Genomic DNA, 25,879 nt, shown 5'->3' on the forward strand with positions numbered 1-25,879 from the left:
TTACTTTCAGTGCCAGAGTAAGTAATTTCAAGATTTGCAATTTTTTCAACGAGCTTTGACTTTTCAAGGTCAAGCTTATCATCAAATCTAACATGGATTGATTATTCAACCATAAGTGTTTCATTGTTGTATACTCTATAGCCTTTTGAGCGTTCACAATATCCCAACATAATACAATATTGAGCTTTTGAATCAAACTTACTGAGATTTTCTTTAGTATTCAGGATAAAACATGAACATCCAAATGGATGAAAGTAAGAGATATTAGGTTTTTTGTTTTTCCATATCTCATAGGGAGTCTTGCCCAGAATAGGTCTGATAGAGATCCTGTTCTGAATGTAACATGCCGTGTTTACAGCCTCTGCCCAAAAGTGTTTTGCCATGTTGGTTTCATTTATCATTGTACAAGCCATGTCTTGGAGAGTCTTGTTTTTCCTTTCCATAACTCCATTATGTTGTGGAGTTCTTGGACAAGAGTGAAGGTGTTTGCATGTTGGCTGCATTATTGGTAAAACATACCTGGTTGATTGTGTATATGCATGTTGCATATATGTGTGGAGCTAATACAGGTTTTGTAGTGAATGTCATGATCGATGTCATGACATCCATGTGTGACAGCAGGAGCTGTTAGTGTTTATTATTTGTGTTTCTTGATTTATCACTTTTATCTGTTTAGGAAACTTTTTTATTGAGTGCTGCAAATTTCGTTCAGAAGATCCTACTGACAGCACTGAAGGATAGAAAAACACTTAGAAAGGGGGGGGGGGTTTGAATAAGTGTAGTCTTAAAAACTTGAACGATAAAAATAAATTGCACAGTTATTTTTATCCTGGTTCGTTGTTAACTAAACTACTCCAGTCCACCCCCACGGAGTGATTTACCTCACTTGAGGATTTAATCCACTAATCGCAACAGATTACAATGGTTTTCCACTTAGTCCTCGACTAAGTCTTCTAGAGTATCCTGATCACAACCTGATCACTCCAGGAACAAATGCTTAGACACAAGCTAAGACTTTCTTAGAGTATCCTGACCACCACATGATCACTCTAATTACAACTGCTTAGACACAAGCTAAGACTTCCTAGAGTATCCTGATCAACACTTGATCACTCTAGTTACTTACAAATTAATGTAATCAATTCTAAGAGTATTACAAATGCTTATTAAAAGCTATAATCACAACAGTGATATTTCTCTTAACGTTTAAGCTTAATCTCACTAATGTATTACAACAGCAATGTAGTGAGCTTTGATGAAGATGAAGTTTCTGAGCTTTGAATTTGAACAGCGTTTCAGCAAGTTAATTGTTAGCAAATCGTCAATCTTGCTTCTCATCAGAACTTCATATTTATAGGCGTTTGAGAAGATGACCGTTGAACGCATTTAATGCTTTGCGTGTTCCGTACAGCTTTGCATTTAATGTTTCACGCTTTTGTCAACTACCTCGAGCCTTGTTCACACTGTGTCTACTGACGTTGCCTTTAATAGCTTCCAACGTTCCTTTTGTCAGTCAGCGTAGCCTGCCACCTGTACTTTCTTCTGATCTGATGTTTGAATATAATATTTGAATATCATCAGAGTCAAACAGCTTGGTGCATAACATCTTCTTGTCTTCTGACCTTGAAGTGCTTCTGAGCGTGATACCATGAGAACTTCAGTGCTTCTGCTTCTGATCTCAAGTTCTTCTGATGCTTCCATAGACCCATGTTCTGATTCTGCCTTGACCATCTTCTGATGTCTTGCCAGACCATGTTCTGATGTTACATGCTGAACCTTCTGAGACAAAGCTTCTGAGCGCTGATTTGTGCATACTCTTTATATATTTCCTGAAAGGGAAATTGCAATGTATTAGAGTACCACATTATCTCATACAAAATTCATATCCTTGTTATCATCAAAACTAAGAATATTGATCAGAACAAATCTTGTTCTAACAATCTCCCCCTTTTTGATGATGACAAAAACATATATAAATGATATGAATTTGCGATCAGAAAGAGCAGACGGCTAAAGACAAATTACACAGCTATAGCATAAGCATGTGAATTTGTCTCCCCCCTGAGATTAACAATCTCCCCCTGAGATGAATAATCTCCCCCTGAAATAAATACTCGAAGAACTTTAATAATAAAAGACTTCCCTGATTATTTCGGTAGAGACGATCACATAAGCTTCTTGCTTCTGATAATTCATAGCTTCTGACTTTTGCTTCCATTGGACAGCTTCAGAACTTGAATTTCTTTAGATCCCTAGAACACTCACAGCTTCTGATTCCTGCTTCCATTTAGGACAGCTTCAGAACTTGAATTTCTTTGATCTTCAGAATATTCACAGCTTCTGATTCCTGCTTCCATTTAGGACAGCTTCAGAACTTGAATTTCTTTGATCTTCAGAACATTCACAGCTTCTGATTCATGCTTCCATTTAGGACAGCTTCAGAACTTGAGTTTTCTGGATCTTTAGAACATTCACAGCTTCTGATTTCTGCTTCCCTCGGATAGCTTCAGAGCTTTGAATTTCTTCTTACATCACTTCATGCTAGATTGTATCAGAACATTGTTGAATGTACCAGAGCATCATCAGAGCATCTCTACATCCTGAAATGTTACAGAACAAAACTAAACGACAAAAGTCAGCATGAATGAATTAGAACATAAAATGTGTATCAGAACACAAAATATGTATCAGAGCCATATAAGCCATATAGAATATATCAGATCCACTAGACAATGTATCAGAGCAAATAGACAATGATTTGGATCATATTCTATTATCAGAATTTCTGATCATTCTTGCTTCTGATTCTGAAGTTTCCTAGCACTCAGCTTGCTTCAAGAATCCAAGAGCTTGATTCATCTTGTTGCTTCCTATGTTGATCTTGAATATTTGATTCCTGCAACAACACAACTTAAAAACATAGAACTTTGCAAGTTCTGTTAGTAAAGCAACTGATTAAATCAAATCATTTATCACATATTTCTCCCCCTTTTTGTCATATCATCAAAAAACAGAAAAGATTCAGATACAAACAAAAAGTAACACACGGAGGAAAAGAAGATGATTTCATTGAAGTTCAAACAGCAGGTACAGAAGTACACGCAGAGAAGGAAGACAAGATGCACAAAAACAGATGCAGCAAAAGCAAAAACAAAACACAGACTCAATCTAAGACGACCCTAGCCTTGACAAGATCTTGGCCAGCATCTCTTGAACCCCATTGTTGTATCCTTCTTGCCTTTCCATGAAAGCTCTAAACTCATCCTGTTTCTTCTGAATATCTTCCAGAGTTCTTGCACGACGAGAAGATTCATCAGAAGAAGCTTCACTGCTTCTAACCACAGGAATAGCATTGTGATCTGTAGCTTCCATAGATAGATCATTTGCAGGGATTTCCTCAACAGGAACAGATTCAGCAACATGATCTTCTACATCTGCTTCTTGCATAGAAGCATCTCCATATTCTGCAGCAGGAATTTCCGAATCTCCATTCTCAAGTGCCTGAAGAATGGCAGCAAGATTCCTAGGAGCAGAAGGACCTTCAACTTCTGGTGGGTCAACAACTTCTGGAATGACCAAGCTTGGGTCTTTCTCAGAAGGGTTTTCCCGCAGAAAGTCAAAGAGGGTCTTGAAATCCCCAAGTAGAACTGGATAATTAGGAATCCAGATAACAATATCCCTGCATGGATTTGCTTCTAATGCAGCAGCCAGCCTTGCTTGTTCCAATTCATCCAAAAAGGGCTTCTCCTCAGCAGCAACACAATTTCTGAGAGGATGGTAGTATATACCATTATCACCCTCCAGAAGGTAACCAGGGTAACCAGGGGCAGCAGCCACTAGTCTTTTCTGTACTCCCATTGCTTCTACTTGAAAATCCTTGCGAAATCTTCTCTAGAGATTTCTTGTAGAAACATCATCCAGACCATTTAGAAATGCATCCTTCAGAAGGTCTAGACTGCTAATCACCTCATGTCTGAAAAGTTCCAGGTAGGTATAGGGTTCAGGTTCAGGCGGATTGAAGGTGAATTTGTAGTCAGGGTAGAGAAGACAGTAAGGTTTGGATTTTCTGGTAGGTAAGGGATGGGATATAGAAGGTGGAGGTGCGGTGGATGAGGAAGAAGGGATATCTGAGAGAATGATTGATGAAGATGGAATATCATAAATGATAGATTAAGAAGAGGATGGAGTATTTGTAAAGGGAATTGGTGAGAAAGATTTATCAGAAGGAGTTGGGGGAAGAATACTTAAAGGTGTGGGGTTTAGAATGGGAGAGGAGGAGGACGATAGAGAAGGATTAGGTAAGGTGAAGTTTACTTTTGGTTCAGATGGAGGTGATTGGAAAGATGGTTTAGGGACAGAAGGAGGTGGAGTAAAAACCTGCCTGGAGGTTTGTACAGAAGAAGAAGATCTGGTTCTGCGAAAAGAATCTCTGATCCTTTTATCTCTTCGTTCTTCAGAGTCCACCTTGTCAGGATCATAGGTGACTCTCAGCTTCTTGGCTTTCTTAGCCTCATCTTCTTGGGTTTTTCTTTTTAGCCTAGCCTTTAGTTCCTTCTGATCCTTCTTCAGAAGATCAGCCTTGGACGGAAGTACTCTGCCACGGATCCAAGCAGGATCAATATCTGATTGCTTCCTAACACAATCTTCCAAGTAAAGCTTGACAACCTGATGCAGTTCTTTTTGAAACAAAGAGGCAAAGCCTTCAACAACAACTCTTCTTGACAGAATGTCAGGAAAGCTTGTGCACACAGAAGGTACATTTTGAATGAGTTCCAGTCTGAACAAATCCACACCATTGAAAATGGGACCTTGAACTACTCCAAGAAAATGGGACGCATTGAGTTTTCTGATGGAGTCCAGCACTTTGCTTTCAATCAGAATGTCTGAAATCATTCTTCCAAAAGGAATAGTCGTTCTTGAAATATGAGGGTACTTTGCCCTTTTGTCTTCTCTTGACTCAAAGATAGAAGTCTTCAGATTCTCAAACAAAATATGGGAAATGTTGATCTCAGTCTTTTTGCCAATGCAGAAAAGAGTATACTTGTGATCTGGACTGATGTAGGAGGAGGAGAGCATCCTCTTTCTATGGTGAAGGGAACCCAGAATAATCTCAGCCCATACTTTATAAAACGGCCTTAAGGTGCCTGTGTTATTAGAGTCGATTCCAAAAGTCTGAGAGATTTGTTGTTCAACTTTAGACCAATCAACTGATGCATGTCGAAAACCAGTCCAACCTTCTTCATCATTCAGATTGTACAGCTTCCTGATGAGCTTTTCAGTGATAACCACTTCATGCCCTAGCACGAATGAAATGATGGCAGTTGGGGTAACCGTTGCATGTACCCAGAAATCCTTCACAAGTTCAGGATAAATTGGACCAACCAATCTATCAAGATACTTAGACCATCCTTGCTCAAAGATTCTTGCATCACACTTAAAGCCATTTGCTTTTAGGTTGTTGATGTCCACAGCAGATTCACATAGAACTTCCAGTTCTTTCGTGGGTATTAAGCATGTTTTCAATGGAGCATACTCATATTTGCTTAGAAGGATCTGTGTAGAGGTGAGCTTTTCTTTTGAGTTCGATGAACAAGAGGATGAGTTCATGATGATTATGCTTTGAGATCAAATCAAAAGCTAGGGTTTGAAAAAAAAATGCAACGAAGGGGATGCACAAGAGAGAGAAAGAGAGAAAAAGAGGGAATGAAGATGAAGCGGGTTATTTAAAAGATTTGAAAATAAAGAAATCAATATGCATTTAATGAGAAATGACATTAGGAGAGAGAACATGGTAAATGAAATGATTTAACACAGTTACCTAGGTCGGCGTCTTTTCAACTGCACGCTTTGTACTAACCGCACAGACACGTGTTCACCATCTGATAATAGATGACAGCTGTAAAGAAATTTGAATGGACTTTACGCCTTCTGATTCTGATCACTGCTTCTGATTGTCATTCTTAAGAAATGATCTGGTTCTGATAGGATCATTTTTCTTTCCAAGGATCACATCTTCTGAATGAGCTGAAGCAAGTCTAGGTGATCTTCTGACTGTTGGTTCTTCAGAGATTCTAAGATTCTCTAAAGATGCAGCAACTTGATCTTCTGATCCATTGCTTCTGAGACTGCCAGCTTCTGCAGCTTTGCTTCTTGGTTCTACTGCTTCTGATATATCAATATCAAAATCTGCAAAATTCTCAAACTGCTTTGGTTTTTCAAGACCAAGCTTATCATCAAACCTGATATTGATTGATTCTTCTACAATCAATGTTTCAGTATTGTATACTCTATAGCCTTTAGAGCGTTCAGAATATCCAAGAAGGAAACACTTTTGTGCTTTGGAATCAAACTTACCAAGATGATCTTTAGTATTCAGAATAAAACATACACATCCAAAAGGATGGAAATATGAAATGTTGGGCTTTCTGTTCTTCCACAATTCATAAGGAGTCTTATTTAGAATAGGTCTGATAGAGATTCTATTCTGAATATAGCATGCAGTGTTAATTGCTTCTGCCCAGAAATGCTTAGCCATATTGGTTTCATTGATCATGGTTCTGGCCATTTCTTGTAGAGTCCTATTCTTTCGCTCTACAACTCCATTTTGCTGTGGAGTTCTAGGACAAGAGAAATCATGGGCAATACCATTTTCTTTGAAGAACTCCTCAAAGAATTTGTTCTCAAATTCACCACCATGATCACTTCTGACCTTTATGATCTTGCACTCTTTCTCAGATTGAATCTGAGTGCAGAATTCAAAGAACACTGAATGAGACTCATCCTTGTGTTTCAAGAACTTTACCCATGTCCAGCGGCTATAATCATCAACGATGACTAATCCATATTTCTTCCCTCTGACAGATGCTGTTTTGACTGGGCCAAACAGATCAATGTGCAAGAGTTCTAACGGCCTTGAGGTAGAAACAACATTCTTAGACTTGAATGCAGGTCTGGAGAACTTACCCTTCTGACATGCTTCACAAAGAGCATCTGATTTGTATTTCAGATTTGGGAGTCCTCTGACCAGATTTAGTTTGTTAATCTGAGAAATCTTTCTCAAACTAGCATGTCCTAATCTTCTGTGCCAGACCCATTGCTCTTCAGAAACAGACATAAGACAAGTCACCTTCTGCTTCTCGAGATCAGAAAGATCAATCTTATAAATGTTGTTCTTCCTCTTGCCTGTAAATAGGATTGAGCCATCCTTCTGACTTACAGCCTTGCAAGACTTTTGATTGAAGATTATATCATAACCATTGTCACTTAATTGACTTATGGACAATAAGTTATGCGTTAATCCTTCTACAAGAAGTACATTAGTTATGGAAGGAGAGTTACCAAGACTTATGGTTCCAGACCCAATTATTTTGCCCTTCTGATCTCCTCCAAACTTGACTTCTCCACCTGGTTTAAGCACCAGGTCTTGGAATGTAGGCCTTCTTCCCGTCATGTGTCGCGAGCACCCAGAGTCCAGGTACCATGACATTTTGCTTCTTGTCCTCTTTTCCGCCAAGGATATCTACAATAGGAATAATCTTTTCCTTAGGTACCCACAATTTCTTGGGTCCTTTCTTGTTAGTTCTCCTCAAGTTCTGATTGAACTTGGGTTTAGCAAAATATTTAACAGGAGGAACAGCATGATATTTCTTATTCTGAGTTCCATGATATTTCTTAGGTTGTGTCACATGCTTCTTGGTGTGTGTTATGTGAAAACTTTGTGCATGTGATGTGTGCTTAATATCATGGGAATGGCCAAATTTAAATTGGTTATACAGAGGCTTGTATGATATTTTCATATCATCCACAGATTCAAGCATGTATGGGATTTCACCCTCATAACCAATGCCAACTCTCTTGTTTCCAGACACAGCATATATCATAGAAGCTAGCTGACTTCTGCCAATACTTCTAGATAAGAACTTCCTGAAACTTAAATCATATTCTTTCAGAATATGATTCAGACTGGGAGTGGATTTTTCTGAATCAGAAGGAGATCCAACATTATTGGATAATTTTAAAACTTTTTCTTTTAATTCAGAATTTTCCAACTCAAGCTTCTTAGTTTCAAATTCAAATTGCTTTTTTAGCTTTTTGTATTTGATACTAAGATGAGCTTTTAATTCAAGAAGCTCTGTTAGACTGGAAACTAACTCTTCTCTAGATAGTTCAGAAAATACCTCTTCATAATCTGATTCTGATGTAGATTCTGATCCATCATCTTCTGTCGCCATCAGCGCAAAGTTTGCATGCTCTCCTTCAGAGTCTGATCCTGATTCTGATTCAGAATCATCCCATGTTGCCATAAGACCTTTCTTCTTATGAAACTTCTTCTTGGGATTCTCCTTCTGAAGTTTTGGACACTCATTCTTGTAATGTCCAGGCTCATTGCACTCATAGCAGACAGCCTTCTTCTTGTCAGATCTTCTGTCACCAGAAGATTCTCCTCGTTCAAATTTCTTTGAACTTCTGAAGCCTCTGAACTTCCTTTGCTTGCTCTTCCAGAGTTGGTTCACCCTTCTGGAGATCATGGACAGTTCATCTTCTTCTTCAGATTCTGATTCTTCAGGATCTTCTTCTCTAGCCTGAAAAGCGTTAGTGCATTTTTTAATATTAGATTTTAATGCAATAGACTTACCTTTCTTCTGAGGTTCATTAGCGTCAAGTTCAATCTCATGACTCCTCAGGGCACTGATCAGCTCTTCCAAAGAAACTTCATTCAGATTCTTCACAATCTTGAATGCAGTCACCATTGGGCCCCATCTTCTGGGCAAACTTTTGATGATTTTCTTTACATGATCAGCCTTGGTGTAGCCTTTGTCGAGAACTCTCAATCCAGCAGTCAGAGTTTGAAATCTTGAAAACATCTTTTCAATGTCTTCATCATCCTCCATCTTGAAGGCTTCATACCTCTGGATTAGTGCGAGAGCTTTGGTCTCCTTGACTTGAGCATTTCCTTCATGAGTCATCTTCAAGGACTCATATATGTCATGGTCCGTTTCCCTGTTAGATATCTTCTCATACTCAGCATGAGAGATAGCATTCAGCAAAACAGTCCTGCATTTGTGATGATTCTTGAAATCTTTCTTTTGATCATCAGTCATTTCGCTTCTCGTGAGCCTTACACCAGTAGCTTTAACAGGATGTTTGTAACCATCCAACAGAAGATCCCATAGATCAGCATCTAGACCAAGAAAGTAACTTTCCAGTTTATCTTTCCAGTATTCAAAGTTTTCACCATCAAATACTGGTGGTCTAGTATAACCATTGTTACCATTGTATTGCTCAGAAGAGCCAGATGTAGATGCAGCTGGATTTGTTGGAATTTCACCAGCCATCTTTTACTGAAGCGTTTTTCTCTTCCTGAATCTTTTCTAAACACGGTTAAGTGCTTGCACCTTAGAACCGGCGCTCTGATGCCAATTGAAGGATAGAAAAACACTTAGAAAGGGGGGGTTTGAATAAGTGTAGTCTTAAAAACTTGAATGATAAAAATAAATTGCACAGTTATTTTTATCCTGGTTCGTTGTTAACTAAACTACTCCAGTCCACCCCCACAGAGTGATTTACCTCACCTGAGGATTTAATCCACTAATCGCAACAGATTACAATGGTTTTCCACTTAGTCCTCGACTAAGTCTTCTAGAGTATCCTGATCACAACCTGATCACTCTAGGAACAAATGCTTAGACACAAGCTAAGACTTTCTTAGAGTATCCTGACCACCAAGTGATCACTCTAATTACAACTGCTTAGACACAAGCTAAGACTTCCTAGAGTATCCTGATCAACACTTGATCACTCTAGTTACTTACAAATTAATGTAATCAATTCTAAGAGTATTACAAATGCTTCTTAAAAGCTATAATCACAACAGTGATATTTCTCTTAACGTTTAAGCTTAATCTCACTAATGTATTACAACAGCAATTTAGTGAGCTTTGATGAAGATGAAGTTTCTGAGCTTTGAATTTGAACAGCGTTTCAGCAAGTTAATTGTTAGCAAATCGTCAATCTTGCTTCTCATCAGAACTTCATATTTATAGGCGTTTGAGAAGATGACCATTGAACGCATTTAATGCTTTGCGTGTTCCGTACAGCTTTGCATTTAATGTTTCACGCTTTTGTCAACTACCTCGAGCCTTGTTCACGCTGTGTCTACTGACGTTGCCTTTAATAGCTTCCAACGTTCCTTTTGTCAGTCAGCGTAGCCTGCCACCTGTACTTTCTTCTGATCTGATGTTTGAATATAATATTTGAATATCATCAGAGTCAAACAGCTTGGTGCATAGCATCTTCTTGTCTTCTGACCTTGAAGTGCTTCTGAGCGTGATACCATGAGAACTTCAGTGCTTCTGCTTCTGATCTCAAGTTCTTCTGATGCTTCCATAGACCCATGTTCTGATTCTGCCTTGACCATCTTCTGATGTCTTGCCAGACCATGTTCTGATGTTGCATGCTGAACCTTATGAGACAAAGCTTTTGAGCGCTGATTTGTGCATACTCTTTATTATTTCCTGAAAGGGAAATTGCAATGTATTAGAGTACCACATTATCTCATACAAAATTCATATCCTTGTTATCATCAAAACTAAGAATATTGATCAGAACAAATCTTGTTCTAACAAGCACATTGTGTAATAGACAGTTGGCGTGTGAATTAGGTTAACTTTTTAAACCCTAATGTGTTTTTTAAAAAGCCCAAGGCCCAAGACTGCATATAAAAAGAACTGCAATCCTAATTTTGAACGCAGACAGAAGATTGTGTATTGTGAAGAACTGCTGTTCTGTAACTGTCTCGTGTGATCCACGCTATTATCTTTGATGATTGCGTTGGAATTAGTTTGTGTTTTTGTTGTGTCACTCTAAGCTTTTAAGCACGAGTGTGTGTCTCTTGATTGAAGCTTTTAAGCAGATCAAGGTGTGTTTTTGAAGTGTGTCTTCTATCTGTAGTTGTTTATTATTTATGTGTAATCACTGTTGTGATTGAGGGGGAGTGGAATGGAGATATTCCATATCTAGGTAGAACCTAGGTAGAAGGGTCATTGGGTAGTGATTAAGTGAGAAGTTGTAAACGAGGGAGTTTAGCTTTGAATTGATACTACTGATAGAGGACTTCATCCCTGGCTTGGTAGCCCCCAGAGTAGGTTGTTTGAACCGAACTGGGTAAACAATTTTGTGTGTTCTTTACTGTTTTATACTGTTTTGTTATTACTGTCCGTGCTGCGTAATTGTGGATGTCATAACATCCAGTTTGACATTGAGTGTGTGTTACTAGAATTTTCAAAGAGAAATCAGGACAAATACCGTTCTCGTGAAACAACTTCTCAAAGTGTTTGTTCTCAAATTTTCCACCATGGTAACTTCTAACCTTGGAAATATTGAGAGTCATCTCATTTTGTACTTGGTTACAGAAGGTGGTGAACATAGAATATGAGTCATCCTTATGTCTAAGAAACTTTACCCAAGTCCATCTACTATAGTCATCAACAATAACTAATCCAAATTTCTTTCCATTGATCGACGCAGTTTTTACCGGTCCAAAAAGATCAATGTGCAGAAGCTCCAATGGTCTAGAGGTTGAAACAAATTTCTTTTACCTAGAACGGTGTTTTTGAAAACTTTCCTTTCTGACATGCTTCAAAAAGAGATTCTGAATAAAACTTTAGATTAGGAAGACCTCTGATAAGATTTAGCTTGTTCAGCAGAGATATCCTTCTCATATTGGCATGGCCCAATTGTTTGTGCCAGGTCTATTACTCTTCATTGATAGACATAAGACATTTTACATTTTGCTTAAGATCTGAAAGTCTAATCTTATAAATGTTGTTTTTCCTTTTTCCATTGAATAGAACAAAGCCATCCTTCTGACTAACAGCTTTAGAAGATTCTTGATTAAAGATAATATCATAACCAATATCATTTAGTGACTTATAGACAATAAATTATGCATTAGACCATTAACAAGTAAAACATTAGTTATAGAGGGAAAAGAACCATTACCTATCGTTCCAGAGCCTACGACTCCTCCAAGTTTAAGTTCCATATTTTGAAACATATGCCTTCTTCCTGTCATATATCGAGAGCATCCAAAATCCAAATACCATGACCGATGCTTCAGTTGAGGTGATAAGGAGTTTTTTTTCTGATTCACACTCCTCTTCAACTTCTGAATGAATATATATTTTAGAGGTTTCAACATGAGCCATTAAAGTTACGTCGACAAGTTCCTCTTCGGATTCAACTTGTAAAGAGTCATAAGAATCCTTGATTGCTTTAAGAATTTTTCTTTTGAAAATCTTCACCTTAAAACTCTCTTTTAGAAACTTTGGGTATTCGTGTTTGAAATGACCTAGTTCATTGCATTCATAGCACAAAAAATACATGTTGCTGCTAAACTTCTTTAACCTAGATGACAACTTAAAATTGGCACTTTTAGCTTCTTTGAACTTGTTTTCTTGCTTTTTCCTCCATAGCTGGTTAACTCTCCTGGAAAGAAGCGATAACTCGTCATCTTCGTCAGAATCTTCTGATGGTTCTTATTCTCTTTAGCTTGAAGAGCTTTATCCTTCTTAGACTTTCTGACGCACTTTAGAGCAATAGACTTTTCTCTTTTCTGAAGTTCATCTTGTTCTAACTGCATCTCATGACTTTTAAGGACCTTATAAGTTCTTTAAGGGAAATGTTGTTCATATCTTTGGCGAGTTTGAGAGCTATTACCAGTGGCCTCCATTTGAGTGGCAAAATTATGATTATCTTCTTCACGTGATCTGAAGTTGAATATGCTTTGCTCAGAATTCTTAGTCATGCAACTATGGTTTGAAACATTGAGAACATTGTCTCAATAGTTTCGTCATCCTCCATTATGAAGGTTTCATATTTTTGAATCAATGCAAGGGCCTTTGTTTCTTTAACTTGAGTGTTTCCTTCATGAGTCATTTTAAGAGAATCAAATATAGACTTATCAGAGTATTTATTTGTTATCTTCTCATACTCAGTATAAGAAATCACATTAAGCAAGATAGTTCTAGATTTGTGATGATTTTTATACTCCTTCTTTTGTTGGTCGTTCATTCTTATTCTTTCGACCCTTTCTCCTCTAGTACTGATAGGATGTACGTAGCTATCAACTACTAAATCCTAGAGATCAACATTGTAGCCTAGAAAGAAACTTTCTATTATGTCTTTCCAGTAATCAAATCTATCTCCATTATAGATTGATGGTTTAGCATTGCAGTGTTCTTTTTCATTTATAATTGGTGCATGTGGTGGTGGATTAGCAATAGTGTTTCTAAAGAGTGTCTGAATCTTTATCTGACACGGTTAAGTGTATCAACTAAAACCAGAGCTCTGATGCCAATTGAAGGTGCGAGAAACACAATAAATGAGGGTTTGAATTGGGTTAAACTAAATATAATCTTTTTTACAACTCAAAAACAAAGTTAACAAGTGAATAAAATAGATGAACACAATTATTTTTATCCTTGTTCACTGTTAACGAAGTTACTCGACTCAACCCGCCAAGGTAATTTTGCCTTCTGTAGCGGTGAAAAATTGAGACCGAGGCCATTGGATTGACCCATCTCGTATTTTAGTGAAATTCGCCACCACGCCTTATTGTTTCCAAAGGAAATGGGAAAATAGTGAAATAAAACCCAAAGAATTTTTTTAAAATCAAAACTAATAAAATAAATAGAGATCTTAGGTTTTGGGGTTAGTTATGCAAGGGGAAGATATTAGCACCCCTCACATCTGTAATAATTTACAGGGACCTCTTTGAAAATATATTTGTTGTTGTTATTGTTGTTGTTTATGTGTTTTGTGAAATATAGAGGGATGGTAAGAAAACAAATTTTAAAAGCATGCTCGGGAAGACATCGCATCTTGTGCCTACATACCCTTTAAGTGCAATAGGGAAGTTAGAGCATTTGTAGTTCCCCTTAAAAGGAAAATGAAAAGAGCTAAAGTGACAAAATCTTTTTAGGTGTTGAGTTTTAACAATACACAACAGGATTTTAAAATACTAAGCTTTAACAATTCACATTAATTTTTTTCAGATACCGAGCTTTAACAATACACAGTAAGTTTTAAAGGGTGCTAAGCTTTAACAATACAAGGTAAGAGTAATTTAAAAGGGTGGTGGTTAAGCTTTAACAATAAAAAACCAGGGTTGATTTAAAAGAGGTTGACTTTTAACATACAAAACCAGATTTAAAATATGGAGAGTGCTAAGCTTTAACAATACTAAGCACAAAGTAAAATAGGAGGAAAAGACAGTGAGTACCTTGACAATTTTAATTAATACTATCCCATTCCTTTGAATTTTTAGCAACAATGAGGAATCAAACATCTCAATCAAGCATTAAGGCTGAATATCTCAAGTGGTGTGGGAAACATATTGTCATATCCTAAATTTGTCCTACCCTATTTATCTGACTTATAATTCCTAAACATATCTCATTTAGGTCATTCACCCAACACATGCATTCATATCATTAATATTGTTCAAAAGATGGCAAGAAAGGAGTTTCTATTGAAGAGAATTCCTGATCAAAAGAAGAGGATCTGAGGTTTAATCATGTGGCATCATCCTTATTTTGGACGTTTCCTCGAAGTAGGGTGTCCTCCTATTCAGCTCAAGGCATTGGTTGGAACGTACAAGCTTGGAATTCAACTAGTCTCCCTGAATTAGGGTTTTTAACCAAAGTCAACCACAATTGACTTTTTGGTCAACACATCAACTAGGAGCTGATTTTATAATGGGAGATTGCATGGGATATATGTGGAAGTATTCAATTGATTATCATTGGTTAGAAGTTGATCAATCAGGAAAATCATCAGGAACTAAAAAAGTTAAAAAATTGACTTTTGGGTATTTTGGTCAAAATCAGGCCAATTATTCAAATATTGACTTTTGGAGGAAAGTTGAGAAAGAAATCTCAAAAGAATAATAAAATCAAGAATAACCAAAAAGTTGCCAAAAATGGAAGGTGGAAAACACTTAGAAAATATTTTGGATTTTTAAAATGTGGTGATCAGTCAACTTCACCATCACTTTACACGTGGATAGAGGCATTGTATCAAAAAGAGTTCAACATCAAAGTTGTTCCTCTCATGGAGGAGAACAACTTTGTAGTTGGACACTTTTCCATTTGAAACATGGATCAAGAGATATGAAGGCTTGAAGTTGGGAGTTTCAAACTGATGCAAGTCAAGTTTGCTAGGAAAATTTCTGAGCAACGCAAGCAATTCAACAAACAGGTGGCATGCCATCTTAGAAGCCAGATCTAGAGAATTTCCAGCATCTCCTTGAACCAGCTCCAATACCAATCTCCTCTCTTCTATGCCCCTTATACAATGAGCAAAGAATCACTGATTTTGGGTGTGTAGTTTGGAAGATATGGTTCCTCAAAGTCATGACCTTGCCAAGACACGTATTGCCAAGAACTTGGGCCAGAGGCTAGGGCACACGCAAGGCATTTGATCAATTACGTGGTGGGCCATTTTCAAAGAAATATTTAAAACGTTACAAGCATCTTCTAAAGGTATTTCCAACATCAATCTATTCTTCTCCATGTTCTCTTTCTTTTGATTTAAGAAACATGGTTTTCGGCCACATAATTTGTGAGATACAAGGGCTGAAAGGCATGAGTTGGAATTGGGTATGTGGCTAGGGTTGGGTAGGTCACACGTGCGGGCAAGACTTCAGAGGTGACACAACATGTTTATAGCCATTTTTCTCATCCTTCTAAGCACTACAGCTAGAGATATTTGAACCTAAAGATGGCTTCTCAGACCTGTGTTGGTACAATACACCAAGATAAAGCATAGTATCTTTGGCCTTTTCCTTATATCACCATGCAAGTTTCTGAAAACGTGAAAGCATGCAAGGGATTTACCTCATATGCACTTAACTTGTTCACTAAGGCTAGAGGGAATCATTCACTACAATGCATCTCCACCCTAAGCCATGCACCATGAGCTCACATATAAAACCCTAACTCTCCACAATTGCAAAGACATTCATTTTTTTAGTTTCAAACACATTTCATTCTCTCCTCTCTCATCTTCCTCTCCTCACTCTCTCTCATCCTTCATCTTCCTCTAACAAACTCTAACAAACCACAACAAACTCTTCAACAACCTCCAATATCCATCATCATCTTCATTTTTCAAACACCTTCATCCTTATCCATAACCTTCACCCTTCATCGCCATAATCATCATCAAGCTCTCCACGTGTTCCTCAATGGAATTCAACTTCTCTCATCTTCATCAACCATCACCACCACTTCTTCCTCATCATTCTTTGAAGTGAGCTCCATCTTGTTCAAGCTTCAAGAACCTTGAGTTTATTTCTCAAGGATTCATACTGAATCAGCAACAACTATTAATATTATCTTCAAGAAGCGAGGAGTGGAGAGAAGAAAACGATAGAGTTTTCTGTCTCGTATTCTTGCAAGATTCCTCAGGTACGCTTTCAAAACTTTCTGAGCATGCTTAGAACGTGTGATGTATCTTGTATGTGGATCTTGTTTAGTGATAACATGAAGTAAGTTTGAATTTCCATGAATTTAAACCCCGTTCTTGAACTCAGTGCAATTATGGTGCTATTATCATACAGTTTTTGAAGTTTCAGAAGTTAGGGCATAGATTCTTGGCTCGTGTTTATGATGTTAGAGGTATCAAACATGAAAAATAATGCTAGATCCATACTCAGCATAGAAATCTGATTTGATTGTTGTTAATTTTGTTCTTTTCTGGAAGTTTTTGCTCATCTCTGCCGTCTGTTGGCCGGAGAAGACGACCGGAGTAGAGCTCCAGCGTCTGTATGTGTTTGAATGTTTAAATCTCCCCTACTCACGTGGCACGTAACCATTTGTTCGTATTCCCAGTTGTTGTTGGTTTTGTTTTATCTCAATCATTGGGTAATGATGTGGCGTGCTATGATTGGCCCTGTATTTGGGTTTTGTCTTATTCTACTTAAATTCCACCATGACCAATTGATATCTCATGCTGCATGTGTATGTCACGTTCCACACTTTTTAATAAAACTATTGTGTAATATAATGCACGCTGTAATAAATAATAAAAATGAAATATAAAGTGAGAGAGAATTAGATTGGGCCACGAGATTGGTTGGTTGTGTGGGCTTGATTGGGTTTTTTCTGAACTACACTCCCTTTATGGATGATGCTAACATTCTGATTGTGTTTGGGCCTACTGCAATTCATTTCCACACCCCCTGATTTCCTGGCCCACGCGCCAGTTACACATAAACTCAGTTCATTGCTTTTTGCTAATTCACCCCTACCAGTATTGCTTTTTTTACTAAAAATTTTTGTTTTCTTTTAATTTTGTTAGATTAATTCAGCTTCCCTCCAATAAAAAAATGATAAAAATATTTTCTTGACCAATTAGATTTTTAGGAACCTATAGATTTTATTTTAGTTTTTTTTTTAAATTGAATTGTTTGCTATGTTTTGATAGGTTTACATAATATAAAAATACTCATTTTTTAGTTTTAATACATAGAAAATTGTTTTAGGCTTGATAAAAATACTAAAATGCTTGTGAATATTTCTTTGGGTAGTGTAGAATTTTATTTCTCTTATTTTGTGAATATTTTTGCACTTTGTGAAATGCCCAAAATACCCCTAGTCGTTGAAGTTGATTTAGAACAACTTAAATGACTTTCTTCTATCCTTTATACTTAGTATATTCCATTAGGGTATTAGTTCAATTTCAATTAGGACTTAGACTTCCCTTTGTACATAAACAACAATCATTAGTGTCATACCCCAAAATTTGCCCATCATATTTCAAGATATTTTGCCTTACCTGACTTTCAAATGCTCAAGACTATACAAGAATTAGGCACACTTACTTGTCTCCTAAGCAATCAATCCATAACTAGGGTTTTGCTTCTCTCAAGGTAAAATCAGGTTCTGATACCTCAAGTGGACTCCAGGGTATATATTATGATTCAAAGAATACTCACATCAAATTTCAAGCTATGATTTACAAAATTGCTCAATCAACTACTCAAATAATCTACAGTCGACTAATTTGACCTAAAAGTCAACTGTGGTCGACTTATAGTCAAAACTCTTGATTTTTGGTCAACATCAACATTTTGAAGTTATATTCATCATTTTATCAAGATTTGATCATGATTCATCAAGAAAAAGCTTCAAAGTTATAAAAACTCATAGTTTCTAAGTTAGGGTTTTTGACTAAAAGTCAACTGAGCTTTGACCATCCATAACTTCCACTTGGTTCATCAGAAATTTCCCAACCAAAGCTCATGTTGAAGGAAATTGAATTATATACAACTTTGTCTCTCTAAAGCCAAGGCCAAAAATGCTTCATATGAGAGATATAGGCCAAAACATTACGGGTCCTTCTAGAAGCTCACAAAAAGTTGTTTTTTGTCAGGAGCTATATCTTCAAGATAAAATCTCCAAATGCAAAAAAGGTTCCAAAGTGGCTTGTAGAGGACATCTCGGGATTTTGAAAAAGTCCTAGAACATCTTCATATGATAAATAGTGAAGGAGTTATGGTTTGCACAAATTGGTCAAATTTCAAGAAGTGAACATAATGCAAAGTGATGTATTTGGATGTTTTGGACTATTGGGCCAAACTTGTGGATCTAAAACGTGTCCATGAGTTGAATAAAGACTTTTAAATCAATTATTTTATTTTTATGACATTTATTTTTATTTACTTGAATTTTATTCATTTAAATACTAAATAAATTAAGTAAATATGAAATAATTAGATTTTTATTCATAAGATTTAATTTGAATCATGTCAAGTATCCAAATCTCATATGTTTAACTCAAGAATTCGTGCAAAGCATAATTGGTGCAACATTTGATTCAAAAGTCCAAAAATAGAAAGATTTAATGAAAATTACAAAATAAAATATTCTTCATGGAAGCAAAAGATTTTCTCCATGTTACTTGACCTAATTTGGTCCTCATATATATCAAGAACACGTTCAGCACAGAGGGGACGGGATAATTACAAGAGAATAGGGTTTGAAGGAGAGAAAATTTTTAAGAGGCTAGGGCACGATCAAATCATCTCTTCAGCAAGTTGCAGTCAAAGCCAAGCCTTCATTCGTCTTCAGGAGGTTCCCATGAGGACAACCATAACACAATTAAGGCTCCACGCACGTTCAAACACCCTCCTCAAGCGTCACCGGTTTGCTCTATATTTCCAATTTCAAACTTTTAAGTTATGCCACATAAATGATTTCTATGCATATACCTATGATCCTGATGATGTTTAGGGTCCATTTGAACTATCGTTTACGAGTTTTGACGCAGGGATGAGGGTATGCCATTGTTAGGGCATAACGCTCACGAGGCTTTGTATTCAGGGTTACCGACCGTTTCAGTTAGAACCGACCCCACCATTGAATTCGAAGGGGTCGATTTAGTGGATTTGGGTTGTTCTTTTCTTTGCTTGAATCGATTCTGCAGGATTGGCGTTTTGACCGATCAGAGAAGGTAACCGAAAACACTGTTCAGGTGGCTGCAGGTGTCTCAGGTTGTTTGACGTACACGCGTGGCACATTCAGCAAATCCCATTGGCTAGTCAAAAGTCTAAACACTTTTCACCACACGCTCATGCTTCCTATTGGTTGGTCAAACGGTCTTCAATCTCTTTCCCTCTCTCATCGGGTGTAAGCGGTGGTGGTGGGCCCAACGTTGATTGATGTTTGACTTTCCCATTTAATTTCTTTTTTTCATATTTATTTTCTTTTGACCCGTATATTAACAACAAAGCAACAGTGCATAACTGGCAAGAGAAGAACGATGGTAACCTTAGAGATCAGGGATCGAATCCTCCCTACGCCACTAATTTTTTCCAAATTGTTTATCATAGATCCGTCGTTCCTATCTCATGCAGGTACATCGTACAACCTCAAGTTCCCACCCTTGGATCTCCATGCATCCATATCAGAGGGCCCAGAAGATGACGCTCCATGGTGTTCCCTCTAGACACGTCCTCACAGGATCCAACGCCCACAGTTTTGTTTCTTCTTGCTTTTTGTCTTGTTTTTTTTATTATTACTTATTTTAGTTTTAAGTTAATTATTGTATCCTTAGATTTAGGTTTTTAACTAACCTACCAATTAGGATTAACTTTTATTTAGTAATTAGGATTAATTAACTTAGGTTAAATAATTAGGATTATTAGTTTAAATAATTAAATTTAACTAATTTAGATTAAATAATTAGTTTAGGTTAAATAATTATTTTAGGTTAAATAATTATTTTATGTTAAATAATTAAATAATTTAATTTAGGATTAGTTAGTTAATTACCTAAATTAGGTAGGTATCGTCCATTAACCTCTGTCTAGGTTTTTACCCTTAGGTTTTTCAACCATTAGGTTTATAACCCTTTAGGTTTATCTTACCCATTAGGTTTTTTACCCACTAGGTTTTCTCCCTCAGGTGATTGTTGTCAAATAGGGTTAGGGTTTCTCATTTAAGTTATTTTTAGGCTAATTAATTTAATTTTAGGTTTATTAATTTTTAACCTCGTTTTCATTTTTAGATTATAATTTATTTAGCCCTAAACAAATTTTAGGTTAATCTTTAAGGTTTATGTTTATCTTCTTTTTGTCTTCAAACCTTGATTTCTTCGCGATTCTTCTTCTCATCTCATACTCTGTTGATTGTCGCATGCGTGTTTAAATTTTTATTTAATTTCTTATTTAAAATTCTAGAAATTATGTATAGGTCGCAAAGGTTTTTTTTGTAATAGTAATTAGGACTTTAATTTCCGCATTTATTTTCCGCACATTATAACTATTTTACTTGTTTGCTATTAACTGCGTGGTTAGTAAAATAGAGAGTGACAAAACAATTAATTGAATATAGTTCACCTAATACAAGATAAATATCTGAATCCAATTCACGTGATTTTTGCACCCACACACCTTTAGGGTAACTCCTCTTCGTTGCCTTTCGATTAAATAGTCAAGTCCCTCTGATGTAGGGATACCTTAGCCTGCTGCCTACGAATTCAAAAATCATCATAAAGATCATAGTCTCTTCGATGTTTCCTACGATAAAATGATCTCGTCCCTCGATGTTGCCTTTGATTAAATGATGATAGTCCCTCCGATTGCTAAGGTATCCTTACTGGTTTCCTGTTATGACTATTCTCATCAATTCATAGAACTTCCTACCCTTCTTATGGTATGGATAGCCTTATGGCAAACGATGACCCTCGATGACCCGATCACATCCAATGCATAGGACTACCTACCCTTAAATGGTATGGATAGTACTATCACATAAGTAAAGACTTAAAGAACAAGTTGGACCTTTTAACCTTAGGGTATGTTACTCTTAATTGCTTGCTCAAATCAAAGTTTCAAATTACTTTTCACAACTCCTTTTCAAAACAATTTCAAAGGCTACAATTTATTGACAAAGTTAAAGTCCTTTTCTCAAAATGTTTTTCTAAAGACACACAACACTTTTTTCAAACAAATCAAACAATTCAAAAGTGGGATAAGCAATTAAGAGCCCATGGATAACCATGGATACAGAGGGTGCTCATACCTTCCCTTTGTATAACCTACCCCCCGAACTCAATCTCTTTCAAAAAGGTCTTTCCTGTTCTTTTTGCCTTTCCTAATTAGATAAAATAAAAGTCGGTGGCGACTCTGGCTATCCACATATTTTTAAAAGTCAGTTCTCCCACCGTATTACAGAACCGGCGACTCTGCTGGGGATTTTTAAAAGAGGGGTTACTTTAGAGTTTAGATCACTTTAATACTTGCTTGTTTGATTTGTTTACTTTACTTTTAAGGGCAGTTTAGGTATAAAACTTGTGTGAAAGATTCTACGCCCGGATCTAGTGTACCTTAGGTATGTGGCAATAAACCAAGGAGACTGTACAGCGTATACCGCTATGGTTGATATGGCGGCCACCGTTAGTGCGACACTTTGGTTTGTACTGATGCTCCTTGAGATCTGACTCGAGGAACGTATCAGGCTGCCATGTAGTGCCGTTAAGCACTAATTTTCCCTTAGAACCCTAGTTGAACTTGACTTTGGCCATTAGGAAGTAGTGAGATAGCCGACTTTGGTTTCAACTGGAGATTGATAGATACTCGATACTACACTCATTGAGGTCGGACTCCTGGACGTTTTGGTTGGCGAAGCGATTGCCGAACTAAAATAGAGCCTTCGAGAAAGATCGGTGATATTGAGATTCCCTAGAACCCGGTTACTATTTTTAGGACAGGTAGATCCAACTAAATTTCAGTAGGGAGGGTACTTATCTATGAAATTCATACAAGCCTTTAAACCTAAGGACACTTGTGTGACTTGCTTGTGTGTGCTACTAACCCTTTGCTTTCCTTGCAGGATTTGTTTATAGGACTCATCCGTCCTTATTACCTTATGTTTTGCCCGATGCATTACATTCGCATGACATCATGACATCCTAACATAGCATATTAACTAACCCTTTCAAGGATCTTAGGAATTTAGGGCGCACAATTGCAGGTGCCATTAGCAAGGACTGAATTCCTATCAAGGGGAAAGAGGATTTATTTTCCTCTGGCCATATGCCTTCCAGTTCAGAGGTACAGTACCTATCAAGGGGCAAGAGGATTTATTTTCCTCTAGCCAGGTACCTTCAAATTCAGAAGTACAGGTATCCCGAATCAGAGGCGATGACCCACTAGATATGGTGAGCTTGATTCTCATAGTAGGACATCCAAAATGAAAGTTCTTCAACAAAGCCGCTAACTAAATGCCTTAAAGATCCTTGAAAACATTGCATGTGCATATTATAACATCGCATCACAGGTTTCTACCACAGGTTTCTCATGCTCCCTCGCTGTTTATTTCAGCACAAATGGATCTCGAGCAATCAGTCAAAGACCTACAGGCTCAGAATGCCCAGTTCCAAGTTTTGATTCTGAACTTGTCCAAGGGGCAAGACGAGCTAAAAAATCTTTTGACCAAGAAGGAGAAAAGCCCAGAAGATCTGTGGGTTCCTTAACATGGGGAGACGATTCCTAGGACCACTCAAGAAAACTGAAGAAGTCAAGGTTTCCAAAGAGGATGACAATGAACAAGACGGTGATGCTAGTATCAAAACTGGTGCGAAAAGTGACCATGATTCTGTCAAGCCCTCTGAAGAAGAAGAGGATTACTACTACGAAGACGAAGATCCTGATGACAAATACAAGTTGCTAGAAGAGCATATGAAAGCCATGGAAGTTCAGAAAGTTCCTGGACTGGATTTTGAAGAATTGGGACTTATCTCAGGGGTTGTCATCCCTCCCAAGTTCAAAACTCCTACATTTGCTAAATATGATGGTGTGTCTTGTCCCAAGTTGAATTTAAGATCCTATGTGAAGAAGATTCAGCCTCACACTACTGACAAGAAGCTATGGGTTCACTTTTTCCAAGAGAGCTTGTTCGAAACTCAACTTGAATGGTACTATCAACTGGAAAGTACCGACATTTGTACCTGGGAATATTTGGCAGCTGCTTTCTACAAACAATATCAATACAATGCTGATCTCGCGCCAACCCGCATGCAACTACAGAGTATGTCCATGAGGCCTAATGAAAGCTTCAAGGAATATGCTCAGAAATGGATAGACCTGGCTGGCAGAGTTCAACCTCCTTTAGCTGACAGAGAGTTGGTCGACATGTTTATGAGTACACTGACTGGTTCTTTCTATAGTCATTTGTTAGGGAGTTCATCATCTAGTTTCACCGATCTGATACTGACTGGAGAGCGCGTAGAAAGCGGAATCCGAAGTGGTAAGATTCAAGGGGCTGCATCCTCCGATATTGTAAGGAAGCCATTTAATGCAAAGAAAGATTCTAATGATGTGCATGGTCAGAAAATGAGTAGTCATAACTAATCTGTTGGGGCAGTTATGATCTCTATGTCGGCACCACAACCACAACAGAAGTCGGACACGCCTAAGCGTCAATTCACCAAGATTAATATGTCACTAGCTCAGGCATTACAACACCTATTGAAGTCAGAGTTGATTACTTTAAAGGATCCCCATAAGAATCCTAGTACTTCTGCTCGTGGCTATAACCCTAATGCGAGGTGTGCGTACCACTCTGATATCCCTGGTCATGATACAAATAGTTTCTGGACACTGAGGAACAAGATCCAAGATATGATCGATGCTGGGGAAATTGAATTTGATCCTCTTGAGACCCCTAACGTGATCACTGCTCCCATGCCTAATCATAACAAGATTGCTAATGTTGTGGATGGTTAGAAGGATGGACTTTTGGATCATTAATTTTACTTTCATTTGCAATTTCTATTCTGTTTGTTTAAACATTTGACTTATTACACACGTTATTTGTTTTAATAATCATCAGTAATGCATTGCATATGTTTGTCTTGAATCATTTCTTTCGCTATCTCTCATTTAAACTGTGTCTTTACTTTATTTATGTTTTGTGATATTCGACTCCTGCTATGCTGCATGCCTTTTGAGGGAGGATGACAAAAACGATACCGCAACTTCATACAATATGCTTTTAAACAGACTATGTTGGCGATGTACATGGATTGTTTCAATTCTTAAACAGTGGAGATATAAGGAAGTTAATCCCTTGTCAACCCCTTCGAGCCTAAGGTGTAGGAGTTTTCTTTCACGTGCAAATTGAAACATTAGTCATAACCTGGGGTAGGGTAGTTACTTAGTTAACTCCGTTATTCCAGTATGCCTTTTACACAATTAGTGATGGTTTCCCGTAACCATTAAGTCAGGTAGTCAATATCCATCAAAAAGAGAAGAAACTGTTAAGTCAAAACCTATGAAGGAGACTTATCAAAAATTGAAACATCTCACTGAGTGTAATCTCAAAATAAACAGTTCAGAAAAAAGTTAGGGATAGCAAAGTCAAGAAAGATGTCACTACAAATCCTCGACAAAAGAAAATATTACAAAAAATATGACTGCATGTCCAAAAAGAAAAAAACTTTCGGTACTTTAACCATCATTAAATGCCAGTGTTACGACTTCAAGCTCTGCTAGGACTTAAACGCAAAGTTAATTGAGCATAGGATCGAAGAACATCACGAAGAGTGGGATGGGTACAAATAAACTTTGAGCCATTATCCTTTGTTTCTTAAACCGTGAACCAAGCCAAGTTACAAACCTTGAAAGTCCTTACTAAAGCATGGTTAGTTCGAAAGCATACTATCACCTAAAAGGGTATCCTAACTCCTTAAGGTTTGCCATAAACGCTGAATTGATATCACGTTTTTACAAATATCACACTTTTACATCTTCTGTTTTAATGTTTTTCAAAATTCAAGACAGACATATGCATTGCATCTCATGAATTCATTATTAAACATATTCTGTTACATAATTTCAAATGTTCGCATCAGGAAGAATCTGCACAGGGTACGACTAATGACAAAGTTATCCCGACAGACGAAACCACTTCAACAACATTAGCTCTTACAATTGACTCAGTTGATTAGAAATCAATGAATACAACGGGCATGACATACCTTGTCTAATAAATCTGGGGAAATCAGGTCAAGATTCAAATAATCTCTCAGGAACGCCGAACAATCAGGGGCATGCATCCAAGTGGGTCTGAAGCTACTTCCATATTAGTCAGGGGCATCACCCTAAGTTTATGAGGACTAGGGGCATCACCCATAGTATATATCTCTGAAGTTCCTCACAAGGCGAATCTCTCCAAAGTCCCTACTGGCTGGGGAAAATCTATGCAAGGCCGTGTTTGACACTTCGACCAATACTCATTAGCATGTCCCAATCAAATACAAGTTCAGGAATGGCAGTTACTACGACCACTGGGGGATGTTCAAGGCATCCATG

Source organism: Vicia villosa, linkage group LG5, assembly GCF_029867415.1.
Source record: "Vicia villosa cultivar HV-30 ecotype Madison, WI linkage group LG5, Vvil1.0, whole genome shotgun sequence".
Classification (NCBI taxonomy): Eukaryota; Viridiplantae; Streptophyta; class Magnoliopsida; order Fabales; family Fabaceae; genus Vicia; species Vicia villosa.